Consider the following 26,876-nt stretch of genomic DNA (forward strand, 5'->3'; position numbering starts at 1 on the left):
TACAATGATGGAACAACTACAACCAACACAAGGATACAAAGATAGCAAATCTAACACATCCACTCAACCCATGGGTTGGTAGTCACCACGATGCCTGTTGGTACGGCGGCGACCACGACTGTGCTGATCCACGGGAAGATGGAGCCTCGGAGTGTACAAAGAGTGAGCCTCAGGACCCTGCTCTCCGTACAGAAGTGGCCCTCGGTGGTGTGGGTCGACCGAGAGAAGCTGCCCACGGTCAGGAACGTACCCTCCAACATCTGAAGGAGCACAACTGGGAGGAAACTGCACACTCTGCGGGTAGGAGGGGTGCGACGGCTGAGGAGTGGTATAAGCTGCCAAGTGCTTTGTCGTGTGCACCAGCTGCTCAGTGACGAAGTCCAGCTCGTGGAGAAGAGCCTGAGTAAAACGGTCCTGGCACTGCACGAACTGAGCTGTCATGAACAGGCGGCTGTTCTCTTGCTCCGGGTCAGCGTACCCACCAGTGTGGTACCTCGCCTGCGTAACACGAACCCCAGACGGAACGTAGCAGTACGGAGACCTCTCGAAGCAAGTGTAGGTGGAGCGCATCATAATGACCATGCAGTACGCTGCTCTCTGCACAGCCATCTCGACAGAGCTCGCTGTGGCCTCAGCAAAGTGCTCCGGGAAGTAGCGGAGGTCATCAGCAGGCACGTGGACCTCAGCTCTGTAGCGGTGCTGCTGGTCTTCCCGAGGAATCTCGGTCACTCGATACTCAGGGTACCAGACGTAGCCCAAGTAGCTGAGCATCTCGCGTAGTAGCACCGGAAAACCATGGGTGTCCTCGCACTGGGTCATACTGAGACGATCCGTTGATACGCCATCTGCATGAGGATATCGGAAAGAAGTCAGGCACCGGAACAAGGAAGTGGTCAAGATATCAACAGAACAACAGAGAGAAGACATGTTAGCATGAAAATACCAACATGGCAAAGGAACAGATTATATGTGGAGATTGACAACGGATGATAATGAAGCAACCATAGTACAAGAACATTTTCAAAAACACTTTTCCCTATGGCACTACGGTTACCCAGAACACGTCCAAACCTAGGTGAAACAAGATAAGAACAGAGTAAAACCGTTACACTTCCTTACCAGAGGGAGGGTGGGTGGGGTAAGAAATAAAAGCAGAATTCCTACTCTCGCGCATAAAGTTTTCCTATATAGTTACCAAAATATGAGTTTCTAGACACAACTTCGTCCGCTGCAAGGGCTCCTAAAGGCAGTCCTGCTCTGATACCAAGTCTGTAAGCCCCAGGAGTAGGAAAACCCAGAGCGCGCAGGTACGAGGGGTTTATGTGCATGAGGTCACTACAAGGGACCGTGAGGTCGCCTCGCATTCCCAAGCTTATGGGTAGGCCAAGCAACAGCTCGACACGCCCATGCACACAACACCCACCTCATAGGCTCACGTTAGGCTTTCCAAGCCTGAGTGCTTCACCTTCCTGTGCACTTCACACATACACGCATGGTGCACAGGATACAAGGGTAGAATACAGATTCAATATCACAACATGACCATCTACGACACAAAAGATGGAAATAAAGTTCATATATAGCAACGCTCTACTGAGCAAGATCCAAATGACACTCAAAAGGGAAACATATCCCAACAGTACATCATACATAAAGATAGCAAATAGTCTGGGTACAGACAAGATCCAAATTGGACTAAGAGTCCTGAAGATAACCAAGCGGGGTCCATAACCAACAAGCCACAGGCTGCTGCCTTAGGAACGATCCTGCTACGCAACGAAGTCGTCGTCCGTGAACTCGACAAAGTAGCGTCCTGCGTACTGCTCATCATCTGTCGTACCTGTTTGTCGAAAAGCGGGTTCCGGAAAAAGAGAGAGAAAAACGAGGGTAAGTACCAAATGGCACGTACTTGCGAGACAAGATCAGCTATGCTTGCTGGGGGGCGGTATAAACTTCGCCCGGCTATATGTGGAGTTTAGCGGTAGCAAAGCAACTAACCAATAGAGACACGCTACAACATTCGTCTATCAGAGAAGATGAGAGAGCGCATAAGCTAGCAGTTCTATACTCTGCAAACATAACCCAGCCATTGCGATCCCCCTTAGCCAAGAGGTACTAACAAGGCACTCACACAGTTGACAATTTTATTCCATATCCGTTGTAGTAGTACTAACTTACTACGCAGATTATTAGCAAGTTATTAGCGGCAAGATTAGGTGTAAGTTGTTCTATGATCGAGTTAAACAGCTCCAAGTCGTCCATAACCGCGGACACGGCTTTCCGAAAAGATATACCCTGCAGGGGTGCACTACTGTTCCCATACACGCACGCTCTATCCTCCAACCAGGCGAAGGAAGGATATCACGACAAGACCGTTCCCAGTTCTGCAAGAAAGTCTAGGGGGGCCACCCAACTAAGCTACCCGTATCGAAGTCCAGCCGTACTCCGAAGCGGACTCAGGGTTTGCGTCGGCGGCTAGGCGTGCAAACCACACGCTTCGCTAAACGTCCCGCAAGGTACGGTCTGAATATAAACACCCGAAGGCAACAGGAAGTAAACACCCGAAGGCAACAGTAAGTAAAACATGGCATACATGACATAGGCAAATAAAACCAAGGTTGTGGCCCCCTTTTCAACAGACTTGAGAAAAGGTAATGGGTGATGGGGGATCCCGATAAAATCTCCCGCGAGTGGTTAGTGCGCTCAGCCTTAGAGCAGAGATAACAAGAACTCGGGTCCTAGGGGACATTAGCGAGACAAAAATCCGATGCTTTCGCAAAGGCTCACAGATGCCTCTGCAATATTATTATCCCTTATCAATTTTAGTTGTAGCAAAAGTTATCAACATCATTTTCAAAAGGTGTTACATGTGTCAACTTCCCAACAAGATATCCCGAACATTTCAAGACATCAACAAGACCCTAAACTCGCCTACGACTCGCAAAGCTGGCAAACAACAAACAATAGGTAGGGCGAGGAGGTGTAACTCGGATATATAGGTAACAGGTGGAATAGGACACGTGACACAACAGAATCGCAACATAGGGATAGCAATAGATCAATAGAGCATGAAAATGTAAAATAGGTGAAGAGGTGGGCTCGCCTGTCAGATCAGGGGTAGCAGCACATGCACGATCCTCCTGGGGGTGCTCGTACTCCTGCTCGTACTGCTCTGCGTCGGCGTCTACTCGAGAAGAACCAAATAACACATACAAGGAAGATATAGCACAAATCAATACAAGTAGATGCAATGCGCAATATGATGCATGATGACATGGCAAGATGATACGTGCAAGCCAAATTTAAGTGGGGTGCTCATAATTCGCATGAAATGATAAACACCCTCACATAACAACTTAGTTCATATTGCAATTTTACTTTGGACAATTCAGAGATGATGCCAATGATGCATGGTGATGCAAGGTTTGAATTCCTCTCACTTTTCTGATGCATTTAGACATAAAATTTGCCAAAATTGGAGTTATAGATTTTGAGTTATGAATTATGCATAAATTAGCAATTTGGTTTCAGATTTTAAATATGTCCAAATTTTAATTATTCAAAACCCAAAACAAACTTCATATTTGGAAAGTACATAATTTGCTGATCATTGGATATATAGTTTGTCAGATTTGGAATTCAAAAAGTGCCTAAATAAAAGGTTTGAAATATAGGCAGATTGCATTTCATAAAATAGCAAAAGGAATTGAATTTTTGAAATCTGGAAAGATTTTGGGCGGGAGAAGTTTTTCACACGGGTGGAGCTAGCCACTGACGCTTGGTGGGACCCTGGCCACGTCAGCGTGCCTGCGTGGCGAAGGCAAAAAGGTTTGGTTTAAACGCGCGCGGGGGATCGAACCTTGGCGGCGCGGAAGAGGGACGTTGCTTGCTGCCACTGAGCTGCTGATCGAGTTTTGTCTGAAAACAGGCTTCACGTAAGATATGGTGTATCGCGGAGTTTAACTGAATATTGACACTCGAAACTGAAATTTGACAGTTGCAGTTACTGTTGAATGATTTCTGCACAGATTTTAAAGCAACGAGATCGAGGAAACTGAGCAGATCTAGATGATGTTCTTGGCAGGTTGAGAAAGATGGATGTGCCAAGTTTCGTAAGAGACAGGTTTGAGGGGTTCTGGTGCACCGTGGCGAAGGAGGGAGCTCGCCGGAGTTGTGTCAACGAAACGGAGAAAACTGACAGAAACTGGAAAACATGCTCTCGTGTCATCTTTGGAAGACGATGGCGAGGTCGTTACTACTCGGTTTGGGACGATACAAGGATCAACAGAAAGCTCAAGACATGGTGCATCTGGAGGTACAAAGATCTCGTGCTGGAACGGCTTGTGTCGCCGGTGATACGCCGGAGAAAAAGGTACCGCGGCGGTGACGGGGTGGCGAGATCTGCTCACGGCACGACCTTGTCTCGACGTGGGCGTCGCGTGCAAGCTTCGTCTTGAGATGGTGTCAACCGCAAAGATGTAGCCCGCAGTGCCGTGCATCGACTGAAGCCAGTAGATGGTGATGAGGTGGACTGTGGCGCCGTCGAGGTTCATCGGAAACCGGTGACCGTGACACAGACTAAAAAGGATCCCTTTTCCTTCGTTTTCATCCCGATCTCGCTGGATCTCTTCTCACGTACAACGATGCAGGGCATGTAAGGATGAGGTGATAAGGTGTGCTCACCCTGGGGCTCGTCGAGGAGGAAAAGAAGCAGAGGGGGTCGCCGGCGTAGAGGAAGAAGAGGAGGCCGGGGTAGTCGACGGCGCAGACGTGGATGGAGAAGAGCAGATCTTGGCGATCCAGCCACAGTGAAGTAGACGTCTAGGAAGAGGAGGTCACGAGGGTTCCGTTCCACGCCTCAGGTTACCTCGATGGAGTTCATGGCGGCGGCGGCGACGAGGTGTAGACGGCGGTGATGGCTCGGTAGGTTTTGTGGAGGAGCTAAGAGGGTGGCGGCGCTGCTGTTTTGGGAAGGAGGGAGAAGGGCTAGGGTTGGAGCAGGTGGCTCGGTGCTTTAAGGGGAAGAGGAGGACCATGGGATGGAGAAGGTGGCGACGTGGAGGTCAGAGCGTCGCCATGCCCGATATGTGCAAGGTCTCCGACGTGGAAAGAGAGAGGGCGTGGTTCACGCATGCCGCTTCGGTGAGAAGGGGAAGTGGGCTCTGGTGGGCTGCCGCGGTGGAGAAAGAAGTTGGGCCAGCAGGTGGGCTGCTGCGGGGCTTAGGAGGGGAAAAAGAAGATGGGCTCCGGCTAGATTTAGTTAGGTTAGGGTTTTAGATTAGGTTTCTTTTATTTTTCTTTCTCTCTTCTTTTTATTTTATGTTTTTAACCAATTCAAAATAGTTTGAGAGAAGAGAGGAAACAAAAAGAAGTATTTGAAAAAGAGGAGATTTACAAGATGAAACAAAACTATGTCACAAGAAATGACAATGAAAAGAAGTAGTAAATAAAAGAGGAGAAAATAGGCATAGAGCTTTAAGAGGAAGAAAATTGCATTATTTCATGTGCAAAAGCCATTTGGTGTAATCTTAACAAAATTAATCCAACCATTTGATAAGGAGCATCTCCAACTCAAATTAGATTGGCCTTGCAAGATAGAAGATGTCTGAGAGATCTAGGGTTGACTCCAATTTTAGAAAATTTGGCCATGACCCTTTTGTATTGTGTTATTAGAGGGAGATGGTTGGCTTGTGCCTTTCTTGGAACATCACAAGAGGGAGAAGGATGAACCAAGATAGAGGAAGAGATGAAGAACAACAAGCAAACAAAAGAAAACCAAGAATCAAATGCAATACATAAAAGCCAAGGTGGTTATATGCATGAATGCAACATGATGACATGAACAAAAGCAAGAAAAGGTAAAAAGGAACTAGGTATTACTCTTGGGATGTTACAAGGGCATTGTCGGCGGGGACGAGGTCGTTCAGCGACCTGGCGATCGCCTCGGCCCGCTTGGCCTCCTCCTCGGCGAGCTGGGACGCGGCGGCGGCCGCTGCAGCGTCCTTCTTCGAGGTCTTCCTCTTGCGGCCGCGCGAGGGAGACGACGAGCGGTGCCCCCTGGTCGTGGATGACGAGGGCGCCGCTGCTGCGCCCTCTGGTCGGCGGTGGAGAGGCCGGCTCCTTCTTGACGACGGATGGCGTCGCTGGTGGAGGAGCCGACCCGCCGGACCTGGACGCCGACCTCGACCCAGACGACGAGGAGGGCGGCGCCATCCATTGCCGCGTCCACGAGCTACCGTGCCGGCGCGACAAGGTAGGCGCCACCGGCGGCGGCATCCCCAGTACGGGGGAGTTGCCACCCTCGATGTGCGCGAGCACGTTCTCGAGGGTGCGGTTAGGCCCGCTCCACCAGCGGCGGCGGCCGGCGGCATTGTTTCGCGCAGGAGGAGGGGGAGGGCCGTCGTAGGAGGCGAGTTCCCGCTCGTACCTTTGCCGGAAGAACTCCGTCCAGGCGTCGTAGTTTTCCGGGAAGAAGCGTTCCTCCTCGCGCTGCTCGTCACTGAGGGTGACGAGCACCGCGTCGATCTCCGCCTCCAGGGCGGCACGACCGATTGGCGGCGGCGGGATCGGGACGCCACCCGCGCTCAGGCGCCAGCCTCCGGGCGCGCGGAAGTCCGGTGGCGCGGGGTAGCCCGCCGCGTGCAGTAGCCTCCCCTCCCATTGGTGGAGAGAGCGACGGCCGAAGCCGTTGTTCGCTACGCCGTCTGTCAACACCCGGATTTTTAAGTCCAGATGCCTGTTATGCCATACATCGCAATCCCAGGAATATTGTTGTTGCGAGACATAACAGTTGAATATCATAAGTCATTATTTATTACATACCATAGTCGTCTTACAAATTCAGATCACATGATCCATATTACACAAATAGTTGATCTATTGATCAACGAACACAAAGTTCATAGCGGAAGCGTAAACAGAAATGGACTCTCTAGTCCACAGGCCAACGTCTGACGTCAGAAGATTCCCTAGTTGTCGTAGACATCTTGGTTGCCGTCATCTTGATAGTTCTGCTCCTCTTCATAGTCTGGCCATTTGAATAGCCAGGGACACAGCCGTGAGTACTTTAAAGTATTCGCAAACTAATACTAGTGTAAGTACTACCAATTTTAGTAATGGGGTGCTAAGCTCTAGGTTTCTTTGCATAAAGCCAATTTTATTTCATAAGCATTTAATAAAGGACTCTCCAAATGCTAACTAACTCACGGGGGAACATTAGTGTCATTCCCACGACTTAGCTGTGATTCAAAAATCAAGTCAACCTTCAAATCATCAACCCTTTTTCAAGAAAACTTCTGACACAGGAACAGTATGGCCTTTCCAACCGTCCGTAACCGTGGACACGGCTATTCGAATAGGTTTACACTCTGCAGAGGTTGCACACTTGTGCCACAACATTTGATTACATCCGTCAGGGATAACCCTGAATAATCGTAACTCAGTACGCGGATCATCAACCATAACCTTTCACTTACATACCCTAGTATAGGCACCTCTCCCCATGAGCTTGGCCTCCCAGTGAAGACCAACTGTCAACCTGGGAACTGCACAGGGCTTGGCCGTACAATTCACCTCGATTCACATCCTTTCTCAACAACGGAGGCAGCCTCGGCATAACCCCTATGATGCTTGTTCAGAGGGAACCCATACTAAGATGTATAAACTTCTAGGTAAGCCCTACCCATAATCAGGTATTGTGGGGGTACTCAAAAATTGGAAAGGTATCGCATTCAAACCAATATCAGTTTTATCAAAAATCACTATCTTCTCTTGATCATATTCACCTTCAAAAATCATTCAATGGAAATGAATCATCATTCCAAGGTTTCAAATTCAAACCTAAGTCACCTGTTCCCATCTAGAGTAGCCACTTTTATTTGTTAGCACTAGCAACTAGTCTTGATGAGTGCTACTTAACTCATAAGCTTCTTAGGCTAAGTTTGATACTCTTGTACTACTCTATACTTAGACCAAAGTTAACTATAAAAGTAAGCCTTAAATAACAAAAGTAAAACCTTGTAGGGATAAAACTTGGGATTGGATCATGAAACATAAAAAAAAGTATGTGAATGTGCCTTGCCCTGATAGGGCTTTGCACTTTGCAAGAATATTAGCTTGCCTTGGTTGGTGTACTGATCAAAGTGGTCTTCTTCTCCTTGGAAGTATGCCTCCTCCTCCTCTTGATACTCTTCCGTACTAGCGTCTAAAATACGAATACGGGGTACACAATCATCATACCAAACTTAAGTACTCGACTAAGCACACTCATGATTCACACTATTTAAACTAACATCACACCTTGCTATTAAGTTGGTGGTGGGGTTTTCTCAATACTTAAGAAAATAATTTCCTCTCATACTAAATTAGGTGTTACTTTTAATTACTTAGAGAAATAATTTCCTCTCATTATCTTCTTAAGATTTAAATTCTCTCATGAATAATATATGACCTAGGTTGACCAAAGTCAACCTCTTCATACTTATCATTTAAGAAAATGATTTAATTGAGGTGAAACACCTCATACAATTTAATCCTATCATGGTAAAGATTTAATATCATCAACAATTCATATGAGACCTATATGACCAGAGTCTCTACCTCATTTTGAATTGTTCATGACAAGATTTAAATGAGAGAAAAACTCCCATGTGATTTTTAAATAGTTTTGGACAATAACTTTGACTAGAAATAGCCATATAGTCCTTTAATTCAACTAGGCCATGATCATTCAAAGTAAGCATGGCATATTTTTGCAGAAACAATTAGTGCAAGTGAAATGTGATTTATAGGAGTTGGAATCAACTCAAAAGCATTTTTGGTTGATTTTTAATAATTTTTCTAAGGCAGAAAAGTCCCTGCCTTGTTTATTTTCTCACTTTAATTCTATAAAAAAAATTGAGGTGAGGCCAGTGGGGTTGGATAGAGCTTTTCACAAGCTTTCCAAATATATAAAATTTGTAAAATTTGGCTAGGTAGATTTGGCCCTATTAAATTTTGAAAAAGAAACCAGCAATGAAATTTGGAATTAAATAAAAATTCGAATTTGAATTTAAACGGCTGGCGGGAAAAAGATGGGCCGGCCCAGCTGCACGCTGGCGCGAGTGGGCCGCCTGCCAGGTGGGGGCCACATGTCAGCGCGTTTGATTCAGCGAAACGGTACGCTCAGTGTGAACCGCACGATTAGAAGGGGATCGCACGGCTGGGGTTCGTCGTCGTCGACGACGAGAGGGGGACGTACTGGCGGCGGCGGTAGGGGGTTGGCGAGCGCGTCGGAGCTCCGGCGATCGTCGGAGGAGGGCGCCGCGTCGTTGTCGTCGATGAGGAAGCGCACAGAAGCGATGGCGTCGTCGAGGGGACGGCCTCCTTCTCCGGCGAGCTTTGGGTGCGGCGGCGGCGATGATCAAGCAATTGGAGCAATGGGGTGGCTAATCCATGCAATTGAGGTGGCGAGGAGTGCTGTGAGGCTGAGAGGAAGAAGTTTGCGTGCTCAAATCAGTGGGAGAGGCCCTCCTTTTATAGGGGCGAGGGGTGGCCGTGGCGCTCGGCTAGGGTCGCCGTCGTCGTCGTTGTTCCAGGGCGGCGAAGGGGCAAGTGATGGGCGTGGCGTGTTCCTGGTGCACTGGCGAAGCTGACGCGCGTGATCGTGGCGCGGCAGGGGCTCTGTGGCGATGGGAAGCTTGACGGGAAGGGGCATGGCCGTGGCGGGTCTCGTCGACGGTGACGACGACCACAGCGTTCCCGCGGCCAAGTGGGCATGTCCTGGCGTCTCCTGGTGGCGTGGCGCAGCTGCTGGCAAGCGGAGAGGGGTCGGGGTGACGCAGGTGAGCGGGGCGACGTTACGCTCTGGCGCGCTCTGGTGACGCGATCGTGCACGCTCCGGCGCGTTCGTGCTCGTCTGGGCGCGTTGCGTTCGGGTTCGTGCGTGTGTCTCATTCGTCGACTAAGGTGTCTAGCACGCTCAGGGGAGTGAGAGGAATGTGGAGGACACGGTGGTGCACGGTGGAGAGGCCAGGGGAGAGGAATGGCATGGTGAGGTCCAAGTGGCCGGCATGGTGATGGTTTTGGCCATGGTGGCCAAGTGGGGGTGGTGCAGGGGCTTGGCACAGTGGCCTAGGGGTGCAGGGGTGCAGGGGTGACCAAGGATGACCAAAGTCCAAGTTGAAAATCTCAGCATGGGCACAAGTTAATTCCATGCCCGCAAGGTGCTCGACCAAATGGCCGAAAGAAAAATATTTTCGAAATTTTGACTGAATTTTGGTGGGTTGTAAACATTTATTATTTGAAGTGGAATGGTGTTGGTTTGGGTCAATTTGGAAAAGATTTGAAGAATTTCAAATTTGAGATAATCTAGATTTCATTCCCGGGTCCCATCTTGGCACATCATTTCTGGTCAACATAGTCAACTCCAGCTTTGATGGTCAACACCAACATTGTTCACCTTCACTTGGTCTTGGATGAGGTAGTCTTAGTTGACCAAGTCTGGTTTAGGATTTGAGAGAATAAGAGGTGCAAAGTAGGGAAGAAAATAAAATGGTGACATATGACCATTATCATATGTGTTTGAAATTTGAAATTTCCTTTGATTTGAATCTGGTTTCTTTTATGCCTTTGTGTTTGTTTTTGTTTTATATGAGTTTTAGAAACCATAGGGCAAGCAATGGTGGCCTCATATGAAGATTTGCAAAAATTGCTCTTATGTGTAAGGGAGAGATTTTGGAATTATTTTCCAAATCTTTTGGTTTTCTCATTTTAGGGTTTTGTGATCTTTATTTAGGGTTTAGCAGCAAGTGATCAACATGTCAACACTCATCCTGGCAATTGCACAAAAGAAAAATCACAAATATGCATGAAACTATATGTGGCACTAAAGGCATAGTAAAATTTTTTGTTTGTTGCAAACTTTGAGTAATTGAAAACTCTCTCTTGTTCTTCTTATTCAAAAGTTGGGATGTTACAAACCCTTCCCTCTTACAAAAGATCTCGTCCCGAGATCTAAAGAAAATTAGGTACTAAAGAGATCTGGGTATTCCTTCTTCATGTCCTCTTCGCGCTCCCAAGTGGCTTCTTCTTCTGTGTGATGGCTCCACTGGATCTTCAGGAACTTGATACTCCTAGTGCGGGTGGTCCTGAAAGCTTCTTCAAGGATGCGTATAGGCACTTCACGGTATGTCAAGTCCTTGTTGATATCAATAGCTCTGTGGTCGATGTTCTTGAACACGTCGGTCTTCTCCGGCACTTCTAGGCACTTTCGAAGTAGTGAGATGTGAAACACATTGTGCACCGCGGACATTTCTTCCGGTAGTTCAAGTTGATATGAAACTTCTCCTCGGCGACTCAGAACTTTGAAGGGTCCGACATATCTAGGGGCGAGCTTTCCTCTGAGTTGGAATCTCTGCATTCCTTTGAGGGGTGAGACCTTGAGATACACAAAATCTCCGATTTCGAATGTCATCTCTCGGCGTCTCTTGTCGGCGTAGCTCTTCTGTCTTGACTGGGCGGTCTTGAGGTAATCACGGATCTTGTGCACCTTCTCTTCGGCTTCTCGAAGAACATCCGGGCCGAAGACTTGGCTATCTCCGACTTCCGACCAGTTCAAAGGGGTACGGCACTTTCTTCCGTACAGGGCTTCAAAGGGGGCCATCTGTAAGCTGGCTTGATAACTGTTGTTGTAGGAGAATTCTGCATAAGGTAGGCAGTCTTCCCATTTGGATCCATACTCTAGCACACAGGCTCTCAACATATCTTCTAGTATCTGGTTGACCCTCTCGGTCTGTCCGTCAGTCTGCGGATGATAAGCTGTGCTGAAATTCAGACGGGTTCCTAGCCCTTCATGCACTTTCTGCCAGAATCTTGAGGTGAATTGGGATCCTCTATCTGACACAATTGACTTTGGGGTTCCATGCAGGGCGACGATTCTGGAGATATATAACTCAGCTAACTTGGGGCCTTGATAGGTGGTCTTGACAGGGATAAAATGGGCGACCTTAGTCAATCTATCGACTACTACCCAAATGGAATCATTTCCTCTGCTAGATTTGGGCAATCCAGTGATAAAGTCCATTCCTACTGAATCCCACTTCCATTCCGGAATCTGTAACGGTTGCAACAATCCTGCGGGTCGCTGGTGTTCTGCCTTGACTCTCTGACAGATATCACACTTGGCGATGTAGCTTCCAATCTCTCGCTTCATTCCATGCCACCAGAATTGTTCTTTCAAATCTTGATACATCTTGGTTCCACCGGGATGAATGGAATATAGGGTGTCGTGAGCTTCCTTCAGAATGACTTGCTTCAACTCTGAATCTGATGGTACACAAAGGCGTCCGTTGTACCAAAGAACTCCTTCTTCATCAATGGTGAATCCAGGTGCTTTTCCTGCAGCTATCTGACTCTTGATTCCGTCAATGCTGGTATTTCCCTTCTGGGCTTCCTTTATCTGACTCATCAAAGTGGGTTGGAGCTCAATGCTGGCTAAGAATCCTTCGCTCACTAGCTCTAGTCTGAACTGTTCACACTCTTGATACAGGCTGGGTTGTTCTATTGCGAGCATGGAGTTCAACTGGCACGGCAGTCTGCTCAAAGCATCCGCTACCACATTGGCCTTGCCGGGGTGGTAGTGAATCTCCATGTCGTAATCCTTGATTAATTCTATCCATCTGCGCTGCCTCATATTCAGCTCCTTCTGGGTGAAAATATACTTCAAGCTCTTGTGATCGGAATATATCTCGCATCGATTACCCATGAGGTAATGACGCCAAACTTTCAGGGCTAAGACTACGGCTGCTAATTCCAAGTCATGAGTTGGGTAGTTCTGCTCATGTTGCTTCAGTTGCCTTGACAGATATGATATCACCTTGCCTTCTTGCATCAACACACATCCAAGACCAATCTTGGATGCATCACAATAGACGTCGAATGGCTTAGTGATATCGGGCATGATCAGGATTGGGGCTGTGGTCAATCTTCTCTTGAGCTGCTGAAAACTCTCTTCACATTTATCAGTCCATTCAAACTTCTTATCCTTCTTCAACAGTTGGGTCATTGGTCTAGCTATGCTTGAAAAGCCTTCCACAAATCTGCGGTAATATCCGGCTAATCCAAGAAAAGCGCGGACCTCGGTCTGAGTGGTTGGGGCTTGCCATTCGGTAACGGTCTTGATCTTAGCGGGGTCTACGGAAATACCTCCGGCAGACAGGATGTGTCCCAGGAATCCGACTTCCTTCAGCCAAAACTCACATTTGCTAAACTTGGCATACAACTGATGCTGTCTAAGGGTTTCTAGGATAATCTCCAAATGTTGCTCATGTTCTTCTTCGGATTTGGAGTAGATAAGAATGTCGTCGATGAAGACAACGACAAATTTATCCAAGAAGTCCATAAAGATCTTATTCATGAGATTCATGAAATAAGCAGGGGCATTGGTCAATCCAAAGGACATGACATTGTACTCGTACAATCCATATCGGGTGGTAAAGGCAGTCTTAGGGATATCGGTGGCACGGATCTTCAGTTGGTGATATCCGGTCCTAAGATCAATTTTAGAGAATACTTTGGCACCGGCCAGCTGGTCGAACAGGTCTTCTATCTTTGGCAGGGGGTACTTGTTCTTGATGGTGACATCGTTAAGCTTACGGTAATCCGTACATAAACGAGTGGCACCATCCTTCTTATCCACAAACAAAACTGGGGATCTCCAGGGCGAGGCACTTGGTTGGATCAAACCTTTGGCTAGCATATCATCCAGTTGCTTCTTCAGTTCGACTAACTCTGCGGGGTTCATGCTATAGGCTCTCTGGGCTATAGGTCCGGTTCCAGGGATTAACTCAATGATAAACTCGATATCCCGATCTGGGGGCATACCAGGTAAATCATCAGGAAACACATCAGGGTATCGACAGACGACCCTGATCTGATCCAAGGTTGGCGGGGCTATACTCTGGTTACAGGTAAACTTTCTGGGCAGCCTTTCAGATACATGTTCTATTAATATTCCCGTGCTACTAGTCATGGTGATGGCCTTCTTGGCACAATCAATTAATCCATGATGTTTTGACATCCAATCCATACCCAGTACTACTTCCAAACCTTTTGTTCCTAGAACAATCAAATTTGCATAAAAATCTACTTCATGCATTCTGATAGGCACATCTTTGCAAATTTTTCTAGCTTTTGTAGTCGAACCCGGTATTTGGACTATCATGACATGCTTCAAACTGATTGGTTGAATTTTACTTGTGCATGCAAAGTCTTCAGTGACAAATGAATGTGATGCCCCGGAATCAAACAACACTCTTGCTGGTATTGAGTTAACAGAGAACATACCCAGCACCACGTCTGGTGCTTCCTGGGCTTCATCGGCGTTCATGTGGTAGAGGCGGCCGTTGCGGTTGTTGGGGTTGTTGGGGGTGAACTTCTTGCCGGTGGAGACACGGCGTTGCTGTTGAGCAGGTGCAGCGGCGGTGGCGGCATTCTTGGCTAACCTTTTGGGGCACTCATTGGAGTAGTGTCCCACGACTCCACACTCGTAACAAGTGATGGTGGACTTGTCCTTGGGGGTGACGGGGATGGCGTTGCTCCCAGTCCTCGGAGCTGTGTTGGTGTTGCTGTTGTTGTTGTTGTTGTTGGGGGCTCTTGGCGGAGCGCGGTTGAAGTTGTTGTTGTTGTTGTAGTTGCTGTTGTTGTTGTGGTGGCCTCCTGTCCTGGGGTGTCCTCCACTCCGGTTCTGAAAACCCGGACGTGAAGTCTGCATCTGGGGTTTGTTGTTCCTTGGGGCAAAACCTCCGCTGGAGCTGGGGCGATACTTCTGAGGGTTGCTGGGCCCACTTTGGTGCATCATGCGGCGTTTGCGGTTCTCGTTGGCTTGGTGAAGTTTGCCTTCCATCTGAATGGCAGAATCCACCAGGGCTTCAAGGTCGGCAAAGGGGATATTGACCAAGACTGTCTGCATCTCATCATGCAGACCATTCAGAAACCTTTCCTTCCTTTTCTCGGTGGTGTCAGTTTCATCGGGGGCGTACCTTGACAGGGTAAGGAACCTGTCGCGGTATTCTACCACCGACATCCGGCCTTGCTTTAATTCACGGAATTCATCCCTCATCTTCTTTATCAGACCCGGGGGTACGTGATACTTGCTGAACTTGAGCTTGAAATCTGCCCAAGTCATCATCTGTCCGGCGTTCATAGCACGGGTGCTTGTCCACCAGGCTCTGGCTGGTCCGGCTAGGTAATGGGTGGCGAACAAGACTTGTTCTGCAGGTTCGACTCCCGCAACTTCCAGATTGTTCTCCATTGTCTGGAGCCAGTCATCTGCATCGAGAGGCTCTTCCGTTTTGCTGAAAATAGGGGGATTGGTGTTTTGAAAGTTCTTGAGTTTTGATCCTGGGTGATCATGGTTTCCATGGCCTTGATTGTTCTGAGCTAGCTGCTGGAGTGCTGCAAGATTGGCCTGTCTTTCGGCTCTTTCAGCTTCTCTATCATCCATCAAAGTCTGCAGCAGTTGCATCATGGCCTCTTGACTTGCGCTACGAGTTGGAGGGGCCATCTGAACATGGAAATAGATCATGAGATGAGAGGGGAAATTTCTATGGCTTATTTTGGGTTGAGTGCAAAAGAAATTTTAAAACTTGAATTCTTTGGATGGTAACATAAACACGCATTCATTCATTCAAACATCACATATTACAAGCTAACACCTTCATGGTTTTAAGAACCCTTTACTCGTGCTACGATACAAAGGACGGGATACAAACTCACACCTACGCAAGTGATCGAGTGGTACTTCTACTCATCATCCATATCTATCGGGATGAAGTCATCCACTCCAGCTTCCATGAACTCATAGCCCTCCTCATAGGGGTAGAAGGCCAGGTCTTCATCGTCTTCCTCCTCAAAGTCATCGTCATTGCTCACGTAGGAGTATCCATCTCCCTGGATGTCTTCTCCTTCTCCTTCTCCTTCCAAGTCCTTCAGTTGGTTCTCCTGGGCCTGGACAGTCTCCTTCAGTGAAGCTATCTTCGTGCGGAGGCGAGCGATGGTGTAGTCCTTCTTCGCATTCTGACGGCGAAGAGTCTTGCGTTCCTGGGCAAGGATCTTGATGGTCTCAGTCTGCTGTGCCTGCTGGAGGTAGGTGTGGTTGGCGTAAGCGCGGGAGTTGTCCAGCTCCGTGCGGGTCTCGCACAGCATGAAGTCAAGGTGCTCCACATGGTACTTCACCTCGGGGTGAGGTGATAGATCCATCGGGGCTCCCATGGAGTCATGCCTTGCCAGGTGGACGAAGCGGGTTCCTCGGATCTGGGGCAAGTTCTGCCCACACAGACGAGCAAGTGCTTCCTGCATGGCGCGAGCTAGTCCGTCTGCCCAATTGTTCTCCCTCAAGGAGAACTGGATCCTCTCGGACATGGGTGGCTCCAGCTTCCCTCGTAGGTCAGCGATGATGATCCACTGCAGTTGCCCTCCCAGCTGATCGTGGACTTGTCCTCCAAAGAACTCCGGGCGCGGGCGTTCGAGATACTCAACCAAGTCCTTCAGGTCTTTCTCAAAGACCAGGCTTCCTCCATTGCCCAGCTGGTAGAAGTTGGTCTGGGTGAACTGTTCCATCTGTAGATGAATTGGATAAGTAAGTTAGAGATGTGTAAGTGTATCAAAATTTTATGTAGAAAAGCAAGGTGAAGCATGAATTTCCTCCTTTGATAAAAGTCTTCAGGGTAAGAGAGTGAATAAGTTTTTCGTAAATATTCCCTTCATTTGTTTTTGAAACTAAGTTTTCAGACGTCCATTCTAACTAGGGTCTCCTAAGGCCAAACAATGGCTTTGATACCAACTTGTCAACACCCGGATTTTTAAGTCCAGATGCCTGTTATGCCATACATCGCAATCCCAGGAATATTGTTGTTGCGAGACATAACAGTTGAATATCATAAGTCATTATTTATTACATACCATAGTCGTCTTACAAATTCAGATCACATGATCCATATTACACAAATAGTTGATCTATTGATCAACGAACACAAAGTTCATAGCGGAAGCGTAAACAGAAATGGACTCTCTAGTCCACAGGCCAACGTCTGACGTCAGAAGATTCCCTAGTTGTCGTAGACATCTTGGTTGCCGTCATCTTGATAGTTCTGCTCCTCTTCATAGTCTGGCCATTTGAATAGCCAGGGACACAGCCGTGAGTACTTTAAAGTATTCGCAAACTAATACTAGTGTAAGTACTACCAATTTTAGTAATGGGGTGCTAAGCTCTAGGTTTCTTTGCATAAAGCCAATTTTATTTCATAAGCATTTAATAAAGGACTCTCCAAATGCTAACTAACTCACGGGGGAACATTAGTGTCATTCCCACGACTTAGCTGTGATTCAAAAATCAAGTCAACCTTCAAATCATCAACCCTTTTTCAAGAAAACTTCTGACACAGGAACAGTATGGCCTTTCCAACCGTCCGTAACCGTGGACACGGCTATTCGAATAGGTTTACACTCTGCAGAGGTTGCACACTTGTGCCACAACATTTGATTACATCCGTCAGGGATAACCCTGAATAATCGTAACTCAGTACGCGGATCATCAACCATAACCTTTCACTTACATACCCTAGTATAGGCACCTCTCCCCATGAGCTTGGCCTCCCAGTGAAGACCAACTGTCAGCACAGGAACTGCACAGGGCTTGGCCGTACAATTCACCTCGATTCACATCCTTTCTCAACAACGGAGGCAGCCTCGGCATAACCCCTATGATGCTTGTTCAGAGGGAACCCATACTAAGATGTATAAACTTCTAGGTAAGCCCTACCCATAATCAGGTATTGTGGGGGTACTCAAAAATTGGAAAGGTATCGCATTCAAACCAATATCAGTTTTATCAAAAATCACTATCTTCTCTTGATCATATTCACCTTCAAAAATCATTCAATGGAAATGAATCATCATTCCAAGGTTTCAAATTCAAACCTAAGTCACCTGTTCCCATCTAGAGTAGCCACTTTTATTAGTTAGCACTAGCAACTAGTCTTGATGAGTGCTACTTAACTCATAAGCTTCTTAGGCTAAGTTTGATACTCTTGTACTACTCTATACTTAGACCAAAGTTAACTATAAAAGTAAGCCTTAAATAACAAAAGTAAAACCTTGTAGGGATAAAACTTGGGATTGGATCATGAAACATAAAAAAAAGTATGTGAATGTGCCTTGCCCTGATAGGGCTTTGCACTTTGCAAGAATATTAGCTTGCCTTGGTTGGTGTACTGATCAAAGTGGTCTTCTTCTCCTTGGAAGTATGCCTCCTCCTCCTCTTGATACTCTTCCGTACTAGCGTCTAAAATACGAATACGGGTACACAATCATCATACCAAACTTAAGTACTCGACTAAGCACACTCATGATTCACACTATTTAAACTAACATCACACCTTGCTATTAAGTTGGTGGTGGGGTTTTCTCAATACTTAAGAAAATAATTTCCTCTCATACTAAATTAGGTGTTACTTTTAATTACTTAGAGAAATAATTTCCTCTCATTATCTTCTTAAGATTTAAATTCTCTCATGAATAATATATGACCTAGGTTGACCAAAGTCAACCTCTTCATACTTATCATTTAAGAAAATGATTTAATTGAGGTGAAACACCTCATACAATTTAATCCTATCATGGTAAAGATTTAATATCATCAACAATTCATATGAGACCTATATGACCAGAGTCTCTACCTCATTTTGAATTGTTCATGACAAGATTTAAATGAGAGAAAAACTCCCATGTGATTTTTAAATAGTTTTGGACAATAACTTTGACTAGAAATAGCCATATAGTCCTTTAATTCAACTAGGCCATGATCATTCAAAGTAAGCATGGCATATTTTTGCAGAAACAATTAGTGCAAGTGAAATGTGATTTATAGGAGTTGGAATCAACTCAAAAGCATTTTTGGTTGATTTTTAATAATTTTTCTAAGGCAGAAAAGTCCCTGCCTTGTTTATTTTCTCACTTTAATTCTATAAAAAAAATTGAGGTGAGGCCAGTGGGGTTGGATAGAGCTTTTCACAAGCTTTCCAAATATATAAAATTTGTAAAATTTGGCTAGGTAGATTTGGCCCTATTAAATTTTGAAAAAGAAACCAGCAATGAAATTTGGAATTAAATAAAAATTCGAATTTGAATTTAAACGGCTGGCGGGAAAAAGATGGGCCGGCCCAGCTGCACGCTGGCGCGAGTGGGCCGCCTGCCAGGTGGGGGCCACATGTCAGCGCGTTTGATTCAGCGAAACGGTACGCTCAGTGTGAACCGCACGATTAGAAGGGGATCGCACGGCTGGGGTTCGTCGTCGTCGACGACGAGAGGGGGACGTACTGGCGGCGGCGGTAGGGGGTTGGCGAGCGCGTCGGAGCTCCGGCGATCGTCGGAGGAGGGCGCCGCGTCGTTGTCGTCGATGAGGAAGCGCCTGGAAGCAGTGGCGTCGTCAGGGACGGCCTCCTTCTCCGGCGAGCTTTGGGTACTGGCGGCGGCGATGATCAAGCAATTGGAGCAGTGGGGTGGCTAATCCATGCAATTGAGGTGGCGAGGAGTGCTGTGAGGCTGAGAGGAAGAAGTTTGCGTGCTCAAATCAGTGGGAGAGGCCCTCCTTTTATAGGGGCGAGGGGTGGCCGTGGCGCTCGGCTAGGGTCGCCGTCGTCGTCGTTGTTCCAGGGCGGCGAAGGGGCAAGTGATGGGCGTGGCGTGTTCCTGGTGCACTGGCGAAGCTGACGCGCGTGATCGTGGCGCGGCAGGGGCTCTGTGGCGATGGGAAGCTTGACGGGAAGGGGCATGGCCGTGGCGGGTCTCGTCGACGGTGACGACGACCACAGCGTTCCCGCGGCCAAGTGGGCATGTCCTAGCGTCTCCTGGTGGCGTGGCGCAGCTGCTGGCAAGCGGAGAGGGGTCGGGGTGACGCAGGTGAGCGGGGCGACGTTACGCTCTGGCGCGCTCTGGTGACGCGATCGTGCACGCTCCGGCGCGTTCGTGCTCGTCTGGGCGCGTTGCGTTCGGGTTCGTGCGTGTGTCTCATTCGTCGACTAAGGTGTCTAGCACGCTCAGGGGAGTGAGAGGAATGTGGAGGACACGGTGGTGCACGGTGGAGAGGCCAGGGGAGAGGAATGGCATGGTGAGGTCCAAGTGGCCGGCATGGTGATGGTTTTGGCCATGGTGGCCAAGTGGGGGTGGTGCAGGGGCTTGGCACAGTGGCCTAGGGGTGCAGGGGTGCAGGGGTGACCAAGGATGACCAAAGTCCAAGTTGAAAATCTCAGCATGGGCACAAGTTAATTCCATGCCCGCAAGGTGCTCGACCAAATGGCCGAAAGAAAAATATTTTCGAAATTTTGACTGAATTTTGGTGGGTTGTAAACATTTATTATTTGAAGTGGAATGGTGTTGGTTTGGGTCAATTTGGAAAAGATTTGAAGAATTTCAAATTTGAGATAATCTAGATTTCATTCCCGGGTCCCATCTTGGCACATCATTTCTGGTCAACATAGTCAACTCCAGCTTTGATGGTCAACACCAACATTGTTCACCTTCACTTGGTCTTGGATGAGGTAGTCTTAGTTGACCAAGTCTGGTTTAGGATTTGAGAGAATAAGAGGTGCAAAGTAGGGAAGAAAATAAAATGGTGACATATGACCATTATCATATGTGTTTGAAATTTGAAATTTCCTTTGATTTGAATCTGGTTTCTTTTATGCCTTTGTGTTTGTTTTTGTTTTATATGAGTTTTAGAAACCATAGGGCAAGCAATGGTGGCCTCATATGAAGATTTGCAAAAATTGCTCTTATGTGTAAGGGAGAGATTTTGGAATTATTTTCCAAATCTTTTGGTTTTCTCATTTTAGGGTTTTGTGATCTTTATTTAGGGTTTAGCAGCAAGTGATCAACATGTCAACACTCATCCTGGCAATTGCACAAAAGAAAAATCACAAATATGCATGAAACTATATGTGGCACTAAAGGCATAGTAAAATTTTTTGTTTGTTGCAAACTTTGAGTAATTGAAAACTCTCTCTTGTTCTTCTTATTCAAAAGTTGGGATGTTACAAACCCTTCCCTCTTACAAAAGATCTCGTCCCGAGATCTAAAGAAAATTAGGTACTAAAGAGATCTGGGTATTCCTTCTTCATGTCCTCTTCGCGCTCCCAAGTGGCTTCTTCTTCTGTGTGATGGCTCCACTGGATCTTCAGGAACTTGATACTCCTAGTGCGGGTGGTCCTGAAAGCTTCTTCAAGGATGCGTATAGGCACTTCACGGTATGTCAAGTCCTTGTTGATATCAATAGCTCTGTGGTCGATGTTCTTGAACACGTCGGTCTTCTCCGGCACTTCTAGGCACTTCTAGGCACTTGCGGCCGGCGGCATTGTTTCGCGCGGGAGGAGGGGGAGGGCCGTCGTAGGAGGCGAGTTCTCGCTCGTACCTTTGCCGGAAGAACTCCGTCCAGGCGTCGTAGTTTTCCGGGAAGAAGCGTTCCTCCTCGCGCTGCTCGTCACTGAGGGTGACGAGCACCGCGTCGATCTCCGCCTCCAGGGCGGCACGACCGATTGGCGGCGGCGGGATCGGGACGCCACCCGCGCTCAGGCGCCAGCCTCCGAGCGCGCGGAAGTCCGGTGGCGCGGGGTAGCCCGCCGCGTGCAGTAGCCTCCCCTCCCATTGGTGGAGAGAGCGACGGCCGAAGCCGTTGTTCGCTACGCCGTCGCCGAAGTTCGCCATTGTTCGCTCGTTCGCTCGATGAGATTGGGGAGAGAGGTGGTGAGAATAGGGAGACAGTGTGGTGAATACGGCCAGTCGCGGTAGTTCCACGATAAATAGAGGGCGACGCGCGTGAAACCGAGGCGACGGCATTAACTCGCCGCGTGGAAGCTAAGCGTCCAGCGAAGACTGACCGGCGGCAGGCTTTTACAGCGCGTGGAAGACGATGCGATGAGGACGACGATCGACCTTTTTCGCCGACAAGTCCGGGCCACCAGCCGCGCGGGAAGTTTTCTCGGCGTTTCCCGCGCTTTCGTTTCGTCCGGACTCCCCGAGCGCTCCCCGGGGGATCGGGGATGACCTGAGCTCCCGGATGGATGAAAACCTAAATCCGGACAAAAACGAGGATCTGGAGGCACGACTAGACCGTTTTCGTCCATCCGGATGCAAAAAAGGGGTCCTGGGGGCCTTCCCGGGGAGACGGCTGGAGATGCGCTAAGCGGCAGCCTCTCAGGCGATTTCCATTGACCTTGTCAATTCCATCAGAGAACGTATAACCATTCCGCTCAATCTCCTCAAGATTGTCATCAACCTCATGTGGTTTCACCGTTACAGTGGCGTATGTAGATGAGAAGCACTGGCCCATTCGAGCCGTATGCTTGGCTACGTTCTTGCTCGTGAAGCGTCCCATCCAATTCCTAATGCCATATACCATTGTATCCGTGTCCTCGGCGAAGAACCAAGCTGACCAATCCCTTAGCTGGTTGGATGAGAATGCAAGAAATGAGTACTTCCTCCCACACAAGTGGAAACCTTGTGTGAGAAACGTCTTGACATGCTCGAACACTGATGTTCTCTGCCGGAATGAGTTTGACATCAACTCCTTGACGATTGGCGCCGCATAGAAATTGAGCGCATTGTTTTTCAGCGGCTGCATCCCCTCATCCATAAAAGTGACCCTCAAGAATCTATCTGCCACCTCGTAATAATGCCGTAACACACGGTTTGAGAGCTCTACCTGTGGTGGCAAACAATAAGCTCTGGTCGGCGTGATCACTAGTCGCCGCACCTCCACACTGGCATCCCCAACCTTACCACTGCGGAGAAGCCGGGGGACCCTATCATGCGCCTTGGTTAACCTTTGGCATGCATCGGACACCGGCAACCTGTCCCCCCAAAAATCCTTTAACGCAGCCACATTGACATGATCATCTCTTCCCCTGAGCAAATTGAGGAACTCGGGAGTGAGCTGGTACTCATCAATAATTCCCTTGTGCACCAAAGCAGTTACTAGGAATAAAACTGGAAAACTAAGGCCCTCGGCATGGGGTGATGCTGTAAAGAGAAGAAGAGGTCTGGCATTGGCTCCCCAAACTGTGGCTCATCATGTACCTTGAGGAGACCCCGCCTCAGCTGCTCGATCACCACCACCCTCTGTTCCTTGAGGTATGCAAGGGCGCGGTCCATCTTTGTGAATTTTCGTGGCGCGATCTTGATTCTGTAGATTAAGGCTGGACACGAGCCAGCTCGGGCTGGGCTCGGTCCGAGCCATGCTTTGGGGTCCGAGCCATGCTTTGGGCGTGGTCCAAAAACTCGGCCCGCATGTCCAGCCTTACTGTAGATTCAGCAGCGCCCAATGGCACCGCTTGGGGTGATGTCGCAGGTCCGTATCCACGGATCATCGTCATCCAGCATGTCAAATGGCACCAGCTCATAGATGTCATCCTGGGCCGTTCGGTAGTAGACGAGTGGCGCGGCCGACAGCCGGAGGAGCAATGCGCAGTCGCTCCGGAAAACCCTGACCTCGGCGATGTCACGCACGGAGAACTCGAGCTTCACGTCGCAGCGCACGACGGCCACCCCGCGGTACTCGGCGGACGTGAAGGCTGTGTCGCGGCAGCAGGAGTCGAGCGGGTCGACCATGAACTCGAGCCCTTGGGCCGGCCCGCGCCAGGCGGCGAGGAAGGTGTCGAGCGCGGGGAGCGCGCCAATCTCCAGGCCTGCGCCGGGGAAACGGAACGGCTGGATGCTGTGGCGGAGGGAGCTGTGCAGCGCGGTGGCGACGCGCAGGGGCTTCCCGGCGAGCAGAAGCTCGGATCTCCCCGCTGCGACGCTGGCGCGGCGCGCGGCCTCCGGGCGCGCGAAGTGCACGAACGCGTGCGGGCACGGCGGCGGTGGCGCGGCCGCCGCGGCAGTCGTGGTGGGATGGAGGAGGGCGGGGTCCAGGAGTTCTTGATGCGGCATCGCCAGACCTGGCCGGCCTCGTGCTCGAGCAACTTGGCGATTTGGCGCGCGGAGACGCTGCCGTCGAAGCCGCCGAGGCTCACCTGGGTCGCCACAAGGTCGAGCGGCGCCGGCGGTAGGACGGACGCGCCGTCGCCCATGGCGGTCGAGGAGTGGGGTTTCGCGGAGAGGAAAATGGGCTGGGGTTCTGTCAACTGCGTGCTATATACTCAACCCATTTGGCAGATTTGAAATGGGAATTTTTACTACACGTCGTGGACGTTTTTACTGCCACTCTCTCGGGCAAGTGCAGGCGGTGGAGGTTTTTACTACATGTCATGGACGTTTTTACTACCGCTCTCTCGGAAGGTCATGGAAGTTTTTACTACAGATCGTGGGTGTTTTTACTACCGCTCTCTCGGGCAGGTGCAGGTCGTGGAAGTTTTTACTACACGTCGTAGGCAGTTTTACTATCGCTCTCTCGGGCAGATGCAGGTTGTGGAAATTTTTATTATAGGTCGTGGGTGCTTTTACTACCGCTCTCTCGCGCAGGTGCAGGTCGTGGAAGTTTTTACTACAGGTCATCGGCGTTTTTACTACCGCTCTCTCGCGCATGTGCAGGTCGTGGAAGTTTTTACTACAGGTCGTGGGCGTTTTTACTACCGCTCTCTCGGGCAGGTGCAGGCCGTGGAAGTTTTTACTACAGGCCGTGGGCATTTTTACTACCGCTCTCTCGGGCAGGTGCAAGTCGTGGATGTTTTTACTACAGGCCATGGGCGTTTTTACTACCTCTCTCTAGGGCAGGTGCAGGTCGTGGAAGTTTTTACTACAGGTCGTGGGCGTTTTTACTACCGGTCTCTCGGGCAGGTGCAGGTCGTGGAAGTTTTTACTACTACCGCTCTTTCAGGTAGGTGCAGATCGTGGAAGTTTTTACTACATGTCGTGGGCATTTTTACTACCGCTCTCTCGGGCAGGTGCAGGTCGTGGACGTTTTTACTACAGGTTGTGGGTGTTTTTACTACCGCTCTGTCAGACAGGTGCAAGTCGTGGAAGTTTTTACTACAGGTCGTGAGCGTTTTTACTACCGCTCTCTCGAGCAGGCGCGAGTCGTGGAAGTTTTTACTACAGGTCGTGGACGTTTTTACTACCGTTCTGTCGGGCAGGTTTGGAGACTGACAACTGCATACCCTGGCCGGTCCAAAAAAGTCTTCGAGAGAGGCTACACAAAGCATGCAACTGACAAGCCTGTGTGCCATCAATTCCAAGAGCGTAGCGCCCTTCACTTCACGTACATACATCTCGTCCCACGTGGCATGCGCAACAAAATTTAACCAAACTTCAAATTTCATTCATTCGTTATTATAAATATGAATAAAATTCAATTAAATACATGCCTGCAATTTTTTCACAAATACAAACGAAATTTTAACTAAACCCTACCTATGGCCTGAGCTGGCGTGATGGAAATACTCGTACACCTTGTCGTAGTCCTCGTTGGTGGGCTCCTCCATCGGCAACTCCTTCTGCTCCTCCTCCTCCTCCTCCTCCTCCTCCTCCTCCTCCAAAACGCCGCTTGGGTATACCGACTACTCGCCTCGGCGCAGCTTGTCCCCTCGTTGACCATGAGGTCCACGAGGTTGCCCATGTCTTCCGCCGACTAGATGAGGCCGATGGAGAGCGGGGCGCTCATGGCGTCTCGGGGTGCCTCTACCAACGAGTTCGCTACTGCCCATGCCAGCCCCGGCTCTTCTTCAGGGTTGTCAATGACACGCACTGAGTCCACATGTCGCCGATACTCATGCTCGAGGGTGGGGCGCGAACGATGGCGGGGGCAGGCTCCTTCTTCACCTCCGGCTTCTCCTTCTTCGACTGGTAGAAGCAGAGGTAGCTGCTAGGCGGGGACGGCGGCGCCATGTCGTGGATAACGATGCCACCCTCATGGGATTCGCAACATAGAAAAAGTTAACTACGAGATGCAAATGAATTCAAGATCAAATCTAGAAAAGAGCCAAGATCCAAGATCCAATCTATGAAGATGCAAGCAGAGAGAGAGAGAGAGAGAGAGAGAGATTGAAATCTACATACCGTTGTACAGGGCCGCTGCCATGGTGGGGATGGAAGGCGACGGCGAAACAAGCAGCCATGATGGATAGGGCCGCTGCCATGGTGGGGATGGCGGTACCACCTCTGCCTCCGCTCCACTACATCCCGCCGCGTGGAGCGGGCACCAAAGGCAACGTCCCATCTGTCTTGATTCTTGCTGGGTTGCCAAGACTTCGACCCGTTCCTTGGGTTCAACCCTCAAACCTTCACCGCCGGCTACCTCCACATGCTTGCGTCCTCGCCTGAGCTCCACTGCACTCTCTTCAACGGCGGTGGGCCTCCTCCTCAACCCGGCTACCAGCATTTCACCGCGAGCAACAACGAACAGGGCACGCACGGGCCGTTCGGCAGAAGGCACAGGGGTGAACGAGGTTTACCCGGATTTAGAGCTCCAAAGGATAAACCCTATGCGCTTCTTGTTGTTTGTATTGATGATAAGATTACAATGTCGTCGAGATTGGATGTCACCTAGCGAAACTAGGGTGTACGTTGCGAGAGTAGTGTTTCTGTATTACTTAGCCTTGCATGGAGGCCTTTCCTACCTTTAAATAGGAGGCTAGGTCTTAGGTGCCATGTTATTCGAGTCGTACACAAATTAGTATCCCCCTTATATGAGCTTTACTTGTTAGATTTGTCTTGCTCCTTGGCTTCGGGAATCTTGTGAGAGATGTTTTCTTTCTTGTGCTTCGTGGGCCTCCAGTTGGATAGAACCAGGTATGCCCATATCAGTAGCCCCCAAGTGTCTATGGGAGTCAAAGGCTCGAGTAGAGACTTGAGCAAACTCAATATTTAGTGCAGCCTATGAATGTATCAAGTGTTAATATGAGCATAGAAAT

At 49.0% G+C, this 26,876-nt stretch overlaps 1 pseudogene; it reads right to left on the reverse strand.

Moving 5' to 3' along the window:
- Positions 1-24,098, reverse strand: part of LOC127303299 (probable RNA-dependent RNA polymerase SHL2) — a 54,938-nt pseudogene extending 30,840 nt beyond the window's left edge.
- Between the last annotated feature and the right edge of the window lie 2,778 nt (positions 24,099-26,876).

The sequence above is a fragment of the Lolium perenne genome, chromosome 5 (assembly GCF_019359855.2).
Source record: "Lolium perenne isolate Kyuss_39 chromosome 5, Kyuss_2.0, whole genome shotgun sequence".
NCBI lineage: Eukaryota > Viridiplantae > Streptophyta > Magnoliopsida > Poales > Poaceae > Lolium > Lolium perenne.